Genomic DNA, 13,359 nt, shown 5'->3' with positions numbered 1-13,359 from the left:
TTTGATCCCTAGCCTGGGAATTTCCATATGCCATAGGTGCAGCCCTAACTAGCAAAATAAAATAAATAAATGAAAAATAAAAAATAAAAAGCAACAGATTTATAAGGATGGTAATATTTACATTTTACAAGTGAGGAAACTATGGCTTGAAGAGGGTAAGGACTTTTGCTATGAGTGACAGGGAGAGTGTCAGAATCCAGGTACATTTCCCTCTTCAGCGCACTGCCCTCTCAGTCTGCTCCCTATGAAATGGCTTTGTCTACAGTGCTTACATCAGTAATTAGCAGCAAAACTTTTATTTCTAACTACAGCAAAGGGAAACCATTGGTCACAGTCCTAATCCATATATTCTAAACTCTTCTACCTTTAAAGTGGGAATAAAGTAACAAAAAATTCTCCACTTGTCCTGTAGGGGCCACCATAATCAAGGACTGTTTCTTTTGAGCACTGCAGCTCTGATCTTTCAGAACTGTAAACAACCAGAAATTCTAGAAGGTGGAAGAAGCCTGATAAGTCATTATATGGCATCAACAGTTTAGTGCCAGAATCTCCACACATATTCTTGTTCTGATGAATTAGTTATGATGCAATTATTTTCTTTAAAATGAAGTTATTGAATTTTTGGATAAGTAATATATGACTCCAAAACAAAAAGAATAAAAGGATATTCAGTAAAAAAGAAATTCTCCCTTCTAACCTTGTTACCCATCTACTAAATTCCCATTCCCTGCTTCTCAAATATCTAATGACTCATTAGTTTCTTGTATATCTTTCCAGATATTCTTCCTTTTTTATACAAGTGATAGCATAAAATTGATTGGCAAAACAACATATCTTAGAACTATAACATGTCAAAATACAAATACTTGAATTTTAAAAATCATGTTTATAGTACTCCACCATATGGATGTACCATACTTCATTTAACCTCTTAATGGGTTTATTCATATTTTTCAAGAGGTCAATTTGTATCTCTTATTGTTACACACAATACTGTAATGAGTATCTTCATACATATGATGTTTTTCAGACATGTAAATACAGTTGTAGAATAAATTTCTAGAAGTGGATTTTTGGGGGCATAAGTTCACAATTTTGTTTTTTTTCTTTGGTCATGCCCTCAGCAAGCAGCAGTTCCTGGGCTAGGGACTGAACCTGTGCCACAGCTGTAACCACAGCCATGGCTGTGACACCAGATCTTTAATCCACTGAGCTACAAGAGAACTCCCTACACATTTTTTTCACATTTTCTTTACTTTTTTTTTTTAGTTTGTATAACGATTTTTTTTCCCCACTATAGCTGGTTTACAGTGTTGTCAATTTCCTTTTTTTTTCTTTTTGGTCTTTTTGCCATTTCTTGGGCTGCTCCCGCGGCATATGGAGGTTCCCAGGCTAGGGGTCTAATTGGAGCCTATGCCAAAGCCACAGCAACGCAGGATCTGAGCTGCGTCTGCAACCTACACCACAGCTCACGGCAACACTGGATCGTTAACCCACTGAGCAAGGGCAGGGATCGAACCCGCAACCTCATGGTTCCTAGTCAGATTCGTTAACCACTGCACCACGATGACGGGAACTCCTCAATTTTTTACTGAATAGCATGATGACCCAGTTATACATACATGTAAATATTCTTTTTTTGCACATTATCATGCTCCATCATAAGTGACTAGACATAGTTTCCAGTGCTACACAGCAGGATCTCATTGTTAATCCATTCCAAAGGCAAGAGTGTGATATTCCATCCCACTCCCTCCGCCTCTGCTTTGGCAACCACAAGTTTATTCTCCAAGTCCATGATTTTCTTTTCTCTGGAAAGGTTCATTTGTGCCATATATTAGATTCCAGTTATAAGTGATATCATATGGTATTTGTCTTTCTCTTTCTGACTTATTTCACTCAGGATGAGAGTCTCTAGTTCCATCCATGCTGCTGCAAATGGCATTATGTCATTATTTTTTTTAATGGCTGACTAGTATTCCATTGTGTATATATACCACTTCCTCCTAATCCAGTTGTCTGTTGATGGACATCTGAGTTGTTTCCATGTCTTGGGTATTGTGAATAGTGCTGCAATGAACATGCGGGTGCATATGTCTTTTTTAATGAATGTTTTGTCCAGATATATGCCCGAGAGTGGGATTGCTGCGGATTTCTAAGGTACCTCCATACTGTTCTCCATAGTGGCTGTACCAGCTTACATTCCCACCAACAGTGCAGGAGGGTTCCCTTTTCTCCACACCCCCTCCAGCATTTGTTATTTGTGGACTTATTAATGATGGCCATTCTGACTAGTGTGAGGTGGTATCTCGTGGTAGTTTTGATTTGCATTTCTCTAATAATCAGTGATGTTGAGCATTTTTTCATGTGTTTGTTGGCCATCTGTATATCTTCCTTGAAGAAATGTCTATTCAGGTCTTTTGCCCATTTTTCCATTGGGTTGTTGGCATTTTTGCTGTTGAGTTGTATAAGTTGTTTGTATTCCTTGCACATTTTTAATCTTAACAAATAGTCCCACATTGCCCTTTGTGAACATTACAACTACCATACATTTCATCAGTAATGTATGGGGATGCTCTCTTCCTCATAGCATGTCCAACATCATGTGTTACTGTTGGATATTTTTAATCTGATAGGTGAAAAATGGCACCTCTTTCCATTTTAATTCGTTTCTCTTGTTTTGAGTAAGAGTGAACAACTTTTTTTTAGATTTAAGAAAGCATCAAAAAGCCAAACACAATGCAGCTAAAGAAAAAAAAACGGTGATGTACTTTTTATAAGGCCATGTAGAGACTTCATCTCACCTTTCAGATTTCTGAGGTCCTCTGGATAAAGCAGATCTCTGGGAAGCATCTGGATTCAGCCCTAATACTAAGGGGACCCTTCTTGGTCTGAGAGGTCATTCCCTCAAATGTAGATGGTCACCCCCAATTGTGTGACTTTGGGGCAAATGGTTTGCATGGAAGTCTGAGAATGAGCTTATGTGACTTATTCCTCTTAGGAATGGATTTTTCTACCCATTTCTTTGCTTCCCCTCAATCTGTAGAGGAAATCCCACACAGAGTGAATATACTCAGCCCCAGACTCTAGTTCCAGATGGTTGTTCTAGTCACCTTGCCATGCAAGATAAGGTTTTCTCCTTATCCTGAACCCAGCAGAGGTAGAGTCCCCTGAAATTCTTCTATTTCTTCTGTTCTCTTTCCCAGAATGTGGTCTTTCTTTCATTCTTTTTGGTCAATCATTTCTGCACTCATTTCTTCCTTCCACCCCGACAGTCTTGCACTTCTTTTCAATACCACCACACTATTTATTATCATTTGCTGTTCTATTCATTACACAGAACCATCTCCATTTGTTTGTTTTATTTACCAGGCTCCTGTAGCTGCCTGTTCTTGCGACCTAATCTTTTACATAATTTGAGGAAGCAAAGCACAAGAAAACCACACTTTCAAATTCCAAATCCAAATGGAAAGAAGGAAAAACATACTGGAGTGTAAGACTATGCCCACACTGACACCAAACTAAATCTTTGAAAAGGAAACTGGTGTCCTTCCAAGAAATTTAGTTGTTTATTTCTCTTTTACTGAATTGGTTTAATTGACCAACTATTTTGCTTTTAGATGAATACAACCTCAAATTGCTATTTTATAAGCCAGTTTGTGGTCACTAATTAGAAAAAAATGAAAATCCATGATAATCTAGAAATTATTTCAAAGTATTAGAGGATTTTGCTTTAAATGGCATATTTATTAGAGTCTCTTCACAAAGCATTTTTAAAATAAATTGTTTGCTTTTTTTTTTGCCTGAACCCACAGAATATAGATGTTCCAGGGCCACGGGTCAAACCCACACCATAGTAGCAACCTGAGCCACAGCAGTGACAATATATGATCCTTAACCCACTGGGCCACCAGGAAACTCCCACAATATATTTTTGTGTAGAAGTTATACATGTTAATAAGGTGAAAATATGAGATTTGGAGCCAGCAAACCTGAATCAAACATAGCTTTAGTTACATTTTTTTTTCTGTGATGCTTGGTAAATGATCAAATCTCTCTGAGCCCATATATAAAATGATTAAGAATCTCTTTTCATTCTGTAAATATCAGTTGAGTCCACCACAATGTAAGCACCATGGATTTGGACTATAGAAGGTAGAGTTAACTATATCCCAGACATTGTGTAAAAGCATATATGTACAAGTGGTAATCAAGACAATGTTCTCTGCACTGAGGGAATTTAGGAAGTAACTAAGAAAGCAGGAGTACTTTTTACAACAGCCAAGTCATGGAAGCAACTTAAATGTCCATCGACAGAGGAATAGATAAAGAAGATGTGGTACCTATATACAATGGAATACTACTCAGCCATAAAAAAGAGGGAAATAATGCCATTTGCAGCAACATGGATGGACCCATAAATTATCATATTAAGCAAAGTAAGTCAAAGACAAATATCATATGATATCACTTATATGTGAAATCTAATGAAAATGACATGAAAAAGAATGTATACATGTATGTGTAACTGGGTCACCATGCTACACAGTAGAAAATTGACAGATCATTGTAAACAAGCTATAATGGAAAAAAATAAAAATCATATATATATAAAAGAAAATGATATGAAAGAACTCATTTATAAAATAGAAACAAACTCACAGAATTTGAAATCAAACTTATGGTTACTAAAGGAGAAACCTTATGGACAGTGAGGGATAAACTAGGGGATTGGGATTGGCATATACACACTACTATGTATAGAACAGATAACTAGAAAGAACTGCCATATAGCACAGGGAAATCTACTTAATATTCTGTAATAACCTATATGGGAAAAAATATATTTATATATATATAACTGATTCACTTTGCTGTACACCTGAAACTAAAACAGCAACCCCATTCTTGGGCATATATCTGGATAAAACTTTCTTTGAAAAAGACACATGCAGCTGCATGTTCACTGCAGCACTATTCACAATAGCCAAGACATGGAAACCACCCAAATGTCCATTGACAGATGACTGAATTAGGAAGATGCAGTATATATACACAATGGAACACTACTCAGCCATAAAAAGAACAAAATAATGCCATTTGCAGCAGCATGGATGGAACTAGAGACTCTCATAGGGAAGTAAGTCAGAAAGAGAAAGACAAATATCATACGATATCACTTCTGTCTGGAATAGAGAATCATGGACTTGGAGAATAGACTTGTGGCTGCGAGGGGGAGGGAGTGGGATGGATTGGGAGCTTGGGGTTAACAGATACAAACTATTGCCTTTGGATGGATTAGCAATGAGATCCTGCTATGTAGTACTGGGAACTAGTCACTTATGATGGAGCATGATAATGTGCGAAAAAGGAATGTATACATGTATGTGTAACTGGGTCACCATGCTATAGAGTAGAAAAAAAAATTGTATTTGGGAAATAATAAAAATGTTTTAAAAAATTAAAAAAATTAAATCAATATAAACAAACAAAAAAGTAGAGTGAAAAAATTTTACTGGGGAAATAACAATTAAAAAATAAAATTTCTTATAAGAAAAAAAATTAAAAAAAGAAATTAAAGGGATTTCTTAAAGAGAAAAAATTAAAAAATAAAATAACATTGTAAGTCAACTCTACTCCAATAAAATTAAGAAAAAAAGAAATCAGAACATTTTAATATAGCTAGGGGAAGGTGCAGAGAAGAATATGAATTTGGGAAACTGCTAACAAGTCCCTATACCTGTACAGTAGCATAAAGGTGGAAAAGAATAATGAACTATGCATCTGGAGATGCAAGGCAGGGGAATATCATGAAAAATCTGGTGGTCTGGGCAAAGGCATTTAGCTTTTATCCCAAAGCGAAGGGGAAACACCTCAAAGCCTCTGAGCAAAGACATGTCATGACTGGGTGTGTGTTTTAAAAAGTTCATTCCATCTGTTGGGCAGGGAGAGACTATAAGGGAGTAAGACTCTGCAGAGAAACCAGTAAGAAACAATGGTAGCTTCAACCAAGAAATGGCAGTGCAGATGGAGAGAGGTGAATAAATATGAGAGACAGTAAAATGTAGAATCTAAGTGTAACAATTTGTCATAGAGAGTCACTGAGAGAATGAGGGGAACAGGGAATAGAAAAATGAATTTTCTAACTCCTGTAACTATTTACATATATATTAAACATAAGAATAGGAACAAGAATATTTCAGGGAGAGTAAAGAAATAATTTTAAAAGTTGCATATGATGGTCATGAGTTGTCAATGGCATACTTATTGGAGTTGTCCAACTGGCTATTACCTATAAGGGCCTAAGCTCAAGAGAGAGATCCAGGAGATAACATTTTGAAAGTCATCAGCATGTAGATGCTTACTGAAGCTAGAAGCAAAGGAGGCTGGTTTAGGTGAATGTGCAAAGAAGAAAATAAGAGTCCAGAGTCTACAATGGCCTTCAGCCTAGCAGTACTGAAGGTAGTGGCTGTGAACCACGGCTACATGCTAGAGTCACTGGGGAGCTTGTAAAGAAGAGTGACGCCATGATCCCACACCATACCAATTAAATTAGAATCTTTGGCCTAAGCCCCAACATTTTTTCAAAGCTTCCCAGGCAATTGTAATATATTGCTATGGCTGAGAACTCCGATTTAAGAAGAAAGTAGAGGCAGAGGATAGTCTGGATAAAAATCCAGAAGATATGGTGTCATGAAAGTCCAAAAGACAGAGTATTTGAAAGAAAAGGAATGGTCAACAGTGAGGTATGCCTTTAGGAGTAGCATAAAAAGTCACTGCTATCTGGAATACCATCAGGGGTGGAGGAGGATTGGCAGATTGCTGTAGAATATTAGTTAGGACTCTGATGCTATAAGCCTCAATAGTATTGGCTTGAATAAAGCAGAGGTATATTCCTTATTCTAGTCCAAGACATTGGGGATAGTTCCGTCTGGAATGACATTCTATTGCTTCAATTCTTCAGTCTTCTCTCTTGTTCCCATGTCATGTGTTTCCATTTCCGAATTATCTCAGGGTCCAAGTCAGCTGCCAGTGTTTGAGCCATTTCATTCACATTCTACCAGCAAGAAGGCAATAAAAAATAAGAGAGGTTTACCCTTTCCTTTTTAGAACATTTATCCAAAGGTAGACATATCATTTCCATTAGCATCCCATCCCCCCAGTTAGAACCGAAAGACACAGATATACGGAACATCAAGGGAAGCTGGGAAATATAATCTTTACTCTAGGCAGCCAAGTGCCCAGCTAAATAGTATAGTATAGAGATAACAGCTCCCTTACTCTATATAATGCTTTCCAAAATTTCCCTGCCCATACATAACCTGAGATGCCTGTTAAAGACAAATTTTACTACTTTCAGAGACTCTAGGTCAATAGGTTTAAAGGTGATGTCTATATACTGTGATTTTTAAAATATTCTAGATGATTCTGATCCAGATGATCAATATACAGCACTGAGAAATAACGTCCTCCATCAGGCCTCTTTGCAATTAACATCCTGCTGCCTTTGCTATTCTAGTTGGTATACCGGGAATTTCTCTTTTCACCTACTGTTGACTTAGAATTCCAGTTTAATACCAATTCTTCCAAGAATCCTTAGCTATCAGTTTTACTCTGTAATTAATGTACTTCTTCAGCACTTTGATAGAGATGCCTTCATGATTCCATGTGTGATGGTATCTTGTGCTTGTTCATTATGTCATGAGAAAGTGCATTCCCCTGTCTCCCACCACCACTTTAGACTACAATCTCCCTAAGCCTAGGGACCCTGTCTTGGACCTGAGCATTCTTCAGCACTGGAAAGAGCCCAGTAACTGTATGCTAAATGAATAAACAAATAGTTGAACAAAATGAGAGTGTTCAGAGACTAAAAACACTGAAAAATTGATGAGGGTAGCAAAAGGAAGCAGTACATTAGAAAATAAAGATGTGAGAAGGAGAAAAAGTGGAGAAAAAGTCAGGTTTAGCATGAAGAGAATCATTAGAGCTTGGAAGACAATGTGGGTGATTTAATCACAAATAGTTTTCAGAAACACGGGAAAAGGAGTCTGCAGGCAATGTGAAATAGACTTTTAAGTACCTGACAAACCTGAGAAAAATAGGTGGTGAGAAAATCAATGCATCGAAACCCAACAAAGCTTCAATGTACCATCCCTTTTCAATCACTTGGAAGGAAAATGATGTGTTTAGTACATCCTCCTTCTTCATGTTTGAACCTTTAAATAGGGTATTTGGATTCACAGGCTGTACCCAGCTCAGATTGTCTCTCCTTCCAGCACATTGCTGTACTTTTAAAATGACACCAGGTTTCCAAGCAAGATTGATTGTAAACTTGAAAAGGTTATATGTGATGTAATGAATAACACATGCTACTCCCTCAAGCACATCTCTGGAATGACACACATCCAGGCTCCTGCATGTTCTTGTGGTTTAGGAAAGATTGGCATGAGATCTTGCAGGCAAGCCAAAAGAAAATTTCCTATTATGCTCACTTAATAAACTGCTCTATCTTGAATTCATTAGCTCCATGAATACACAGTAATTAAAAACTGACTATTTTTGGTGTTGCATAAGTGTTTGTGGATGAATGGGTAGATGAATGGATATAATGTGTCAATCAAAGTACAAGGTGCTATGAGAATAATAAAATAACACAAACCTGACCTGCTCTTAATAGAGAATACAATCTAGTAAGGGAATCAAGACAGAAATAACCCTTTTTGAGAAAATGTGATAAGTGCCATCCCAGAGTTATACATTTTATTATGAGAATACATAATACAAGGGAAGAAGGGACTTTTTTTTCCAATTGGAGTGCTAGAAAAGAACTTTTTCAAAAAGTTGTGTTTAAGTTGAACCTTAATGAATCTAGACGTGTAGATTTTAGGAAAATATATTTAAGGCAAAGAAAGAACATGAGGTGGACTGTGCTGGAGATGTGTGGAAGACAGAAGAGAGTTTAGTTTGGACAAGATCCAGAATTTATGGAGGACAATACTGGGCAACGACGTTGGGAAAGTACGGTGAGAGTTTGCAGGGAGGTCTTTTAAAGTTTTAGGTGGTTTAGCCCAGGATAGTTAACTTCTCATGTTTACTGAATGCTTGGACCAGGCATGTTGTAATTACATAAATCATTTCAATTAAGGTCTGCAATAACCCCCTAGGTAGGCTCATGAGGTCCTTCCTATCAAAGATAACTGATTTGGGAAAAAACAAATTAAAAGATCTCAGTGTAATGGCATGCATGATTTTATGGTAAATTATAGGGGGAAATATTTAGGATATTATCTTTAAAAATGATTAACATTATGACAGTTTATGTTTCATCAAAAACACATATATTACAATTGCAAGTTTACACTAATTCTTAAAACTAAGAAAGAATTATTCAAGTAGGGTTTTTTTTGGGGAGAGGCATATATTTACGTGAAAATTACATGATTGCATAATACAATATCCTTTATTTTACACTTAAATTTTCAACATGATCATGAAAAGGTTAATTTTGCAAATTTATTTGTTATTCATGAATCTCCTTAGAACTTTGATACCAAAATTATTCTGCTTTGAAAAACCTATATCATTGTTCCAATTAAATTTTTTGTTTCATGAAGTGTTAACATGTCCATTTCTGCCAAATATTTATTTGTCTATGGCTTTGTGTGTAATGCAAATTGCTTTTTCTGTCCAGAGCTGACATTTCTAGAGCTGCCTTTTTTTTTTTTTTTCTTTTTAGGGCCACACAGAGGCATATGGAGGTTCCCAGCTAGGGGTCAAACTGGAGCTGTAGCTGCTGGCCTATGCCAGAGTTACAGCAACACCAGATCCAAGCCGCACCTGGGACCTACACCACAGCTTGTGGCAACACCAGATCCTTAACCTACTGAGTGAGGCCAGGGATCCAACCCGCAACCTCATGGTTCCTAGTCAGATTTGTTTCTGTTGAGCCAGGACAGGAACTCCAAGTCCTCCACTTTTATTGACTTCATCACATCCTGCATCATTTGTATTATTTGCATTTTCATTTTATAGTCACTGGCATTATAATTCCTAATGGTCATTACCATTATCTGGAAGTGCAGAAGTTGTGGACACTCAATGAGAGTCTGACTAAGGCAAACATTGACAGGTAGAGTAAAGGTGCTTGAGCAGGAGGTCAATTAAAGAGACCAACTCATTAATCACTATTTTCATATTTTGACATTTAATTCTCCTATAAAATTCTGGTTGATAGCAGAATGATAAGAGCATCCTGTGTTTTATGATTCCTGTTATACAAATGGGAAAACTGAGGCCCACGGAAGTCAAATAATTTGAAGGCAGTCTAGCTTGAGTGTTTTAACCATTGAGCAGTGTCAGTATGGTAAAATGCTTTTAGTTGTCAAGTTAGGGTTAAGTCACTATCATAGACTTATAAAGCATGGAAAGTTCATCTTTCCAGTATTGCCTGCTGACTTATAAATGCTATTTCCCTACTTTTTAAGATTATACAGACTGGTAATTAATTTTCAATACATGTAATTAATGTTTTAAATACTGTGTTAACCCCAACCCACAAGTTTTGATATGATAGTCTCTTTATTGACCCATAAATTATTTAAGAGTATATTCTAAAATTTCTAAGCAGAGAAAAATGATTCTCTTTTGGCTACTCATTTTTCATTTTATCACATTGGGATTTAAAAATACCTGCATGAATGTAGAAATATAGATTCACTGGTGCTTGTTAAAACTTGTTTTGAAGCCATTATGTGGTCAGTTTTTGTAAATGATAGATACGTATTTTAAAAGAATATATGTTCTTTAACTGTTGGCCATAGGATTGCATATAAGTATATGATATCAAACTTGTTAAATTCCTTGAAACATGTTCTAAATCTACAATTTTTTCAGTTGCTTGATTCATGAATTACAAAGAGAACTATATTCAAGTCTTAAACATGATTATGGATTTGTCAATTTTTGGTTGTAATTTTGTCAATTAATTTTACTATTTAGGGTTATCATTTTTAAATTTAGAATTTTTAATTTTCTCGGTAATTTCATTCCTTATCACTATATAGTACGCTTTTTTCCTAACTTATACATTTTAAATTTTACATAAAACTATTGTCATATATGTTACAGTGACACCAGCTTCCTTTTTTAAGTAGCATTTTCCTAGAATGACTTTTCTATCCTCTTAATTTCAGCTTTTTAATGTCATATTTTAGATGTATCTCTTATAAGCAGTGGAGCTGATTTTTAAACAAAATCCATTCTCTTTTAACTGGTGAATTCAATTTATTTACATTTATTATGACTATGGATATATATGGACTGATTTCTTCTACCACATGCATTCTATTTAGCATACTTTTTTGTTTCTTCTCCTTTGCAGGATTCTACTTAATTGATGGTTTTCTTTATCCATCCCTGTCTCTAGTTTAAAGAGAGAAACATTCTGTTTCTCTTCCATTAGTGGTATCTTTCAACTGTTAACATGAATTCTTTACAATATCTAAGCTCGGTCAATATTTACTCTCTCCTGAAAATTAAAAGGGTCTTAGAATGCATAAACTTCGAACTTGGTGTTTTTTTTTTTCATTCTATAGTTTTCCAATATTTGTTTCATTTTGTTTTTATATCACTATTGTCACTGCTGATGCTTAGATATATCAACCTGATTATAAGGTGATTGCTCATCACTGTTTCTTTTTTTTTTTCTTTTTCTTTTTTTTTTTTTTTTTTGTCTTTTTGCCTTTTTCTAGGGCCGCTTCCGTGGCATACGGAGGTTCCCAGGCTAGGGGTCGAATTGGAGCTGTAGCCGCTGGCCTACGCCAGAGCCACAGCAACACAGGATCCGAGCCGCGTCTGCAACCTACACCACAGCTCACGGCAACGCCGGATCGTCAACACACGGAGCAAGGGCAGGGACGGAACCCGCAACTTCATGGTTCCTAGTCGGATTCTTACCGCTGCACCACGACGGGAACTCCTCATCACTGTTTCTTTTATCCTACTCCTTCTGCATGAATTCAATTTCTTTATGAAATATATCATTTAATAGTTCTTTTTAGCAAAGGTCTTTGATAAAAGTTTCCAGTTCTTTGCTTGAACAGATTCACAAATAACAATTTAGCTGATTATACAAACTTAAGTTGACAGTTACTTTCTTACAGCACTTTGAATGTATTATTCCACTGTTTTCTGATTTTTATCTTTGCTATTGATGTTTCTTTGTTTTTTGGTCTAATTATTGTGCCTTTGTTGGTGAAGTGTCTTTTGTTTGTTGTTGCTTTTAAGATTTTAGTTTCTACAGCTTCATTGTGACGTATTTAGGTGTAGATTTCTTTTTTATTTACGGTTTTTGGAAATAATGTGTTTCTTGATTCTATGGATTAATGTATTTCATTGTTTCCAGAAAACTCTCACAGCCTTTCAAGAGTGTTTCTTCTCACTTTTGCCTATTCTATCATTCTGGAACTCCAAATAGGGATATGGGGACCTTCTAATTCTACCTACCATGTTTCTTAAATCTTAATCTGTTTCCTTTTCCATCTCATAACTTTGCCAGTACTGCATTCTGATATCCTCAGAGTTTCCAGTTCACCAGTTCTTCAAATGTCTAATCTACTGTTCATTCATCAGTGTTAAACAAAATTATCTAGTATATTTTCTTTCTTATTCTTTTACCTAATGTACTTAATATTTTTTTCATATTTCCTTGTTACTACTTAGAGTTTCAATTCTTTTATGTCTTAATTATTTCAAACATAATTTATATCCTATTTCAGACTTATTCTATTATTACAAGTTTTGGGGTGATAATTCTCCTGCTTTTGCTCACTCTTACTCATAGTGAATGTCTTCCTTGTGTGGCTTTTCTTTTTTTTTTTTTTAAAGCATGGGCTCTCTTCTTTAGTATGACTACTTTTTCCTATGAAAATGCCTTATGGCCTGTATCATGGGAGCATTTCTTTAGAGTGTTTAATTTGGGGCAGGAACTTGGAGGTATTTTTGGCCTAGGGCCAATTTTATATTAATTTCTCAACCTGGAGTAAGGGTTTAAGCTACATGGGTAGGCTAAATTCAAACCTGAAAATCTATTTGAGGCACAAGTCTGTGGTATTAAATTATCAAGAGATAACACTTTTGTTTTGATTTCTCTTCCCAGAACCCAGGCAGAAACATAAATAAAGGCATCTATTTGTCTCCCATTGCTAGGGAACAAATATATTTCTTAGTTCACCCTTTCACTGATGGTGCAGTCTTTTTAGGGTATCAGCTTAATGTGGGAAGTAGTTTCAACTTTTTCATTTGAGCCCTGCATTAGTCTACTCAGGCTGCCATAGACTGAGGGGCTTAAACAATAGAAAT

At 35.9% G+C, this 13,359-nt stretch overlaps 1 protein-coding gene across 1 annotated transcript in view; it reads right to left on the bottom strand.

Annotated features, from left to right (window-relative positions):
• Positions 5,617–13,359, bottom strand: part of ASB4 (ankyrin repeat and SOCS box containing 4) — a 227,253-nt gene continuing 219,510 nt past the window's right edge. Inside the window, exon 6 of the mRNA XM_021102414.1 lies at positions 5,617–7,057. The gene's annotated coding sequence lies outside the window, so the exon portion shown is untranslated. The remainder of the gene's footprint in view (positions 7,058–13,359) is intronic.

This window comes from Sus scrofa, chromosome 9 (genome assembly GCF_000003025.6).
Source record: "Sus scrofa isolate TJ Tabasco breed Duroc chromosome 9, Sscrofa11.1, whole genome shotgun sequence".
In the NCBI taxonomy this organism is placed as follows: Eukaryota; Metazoa; Chordata; class Mammalia; order Artiodactyla; family Suidae; genus Sus; species Sus scrofa.
This window is presented reverse-complemented; position numbering and strand designations above follow the sequence as displayed.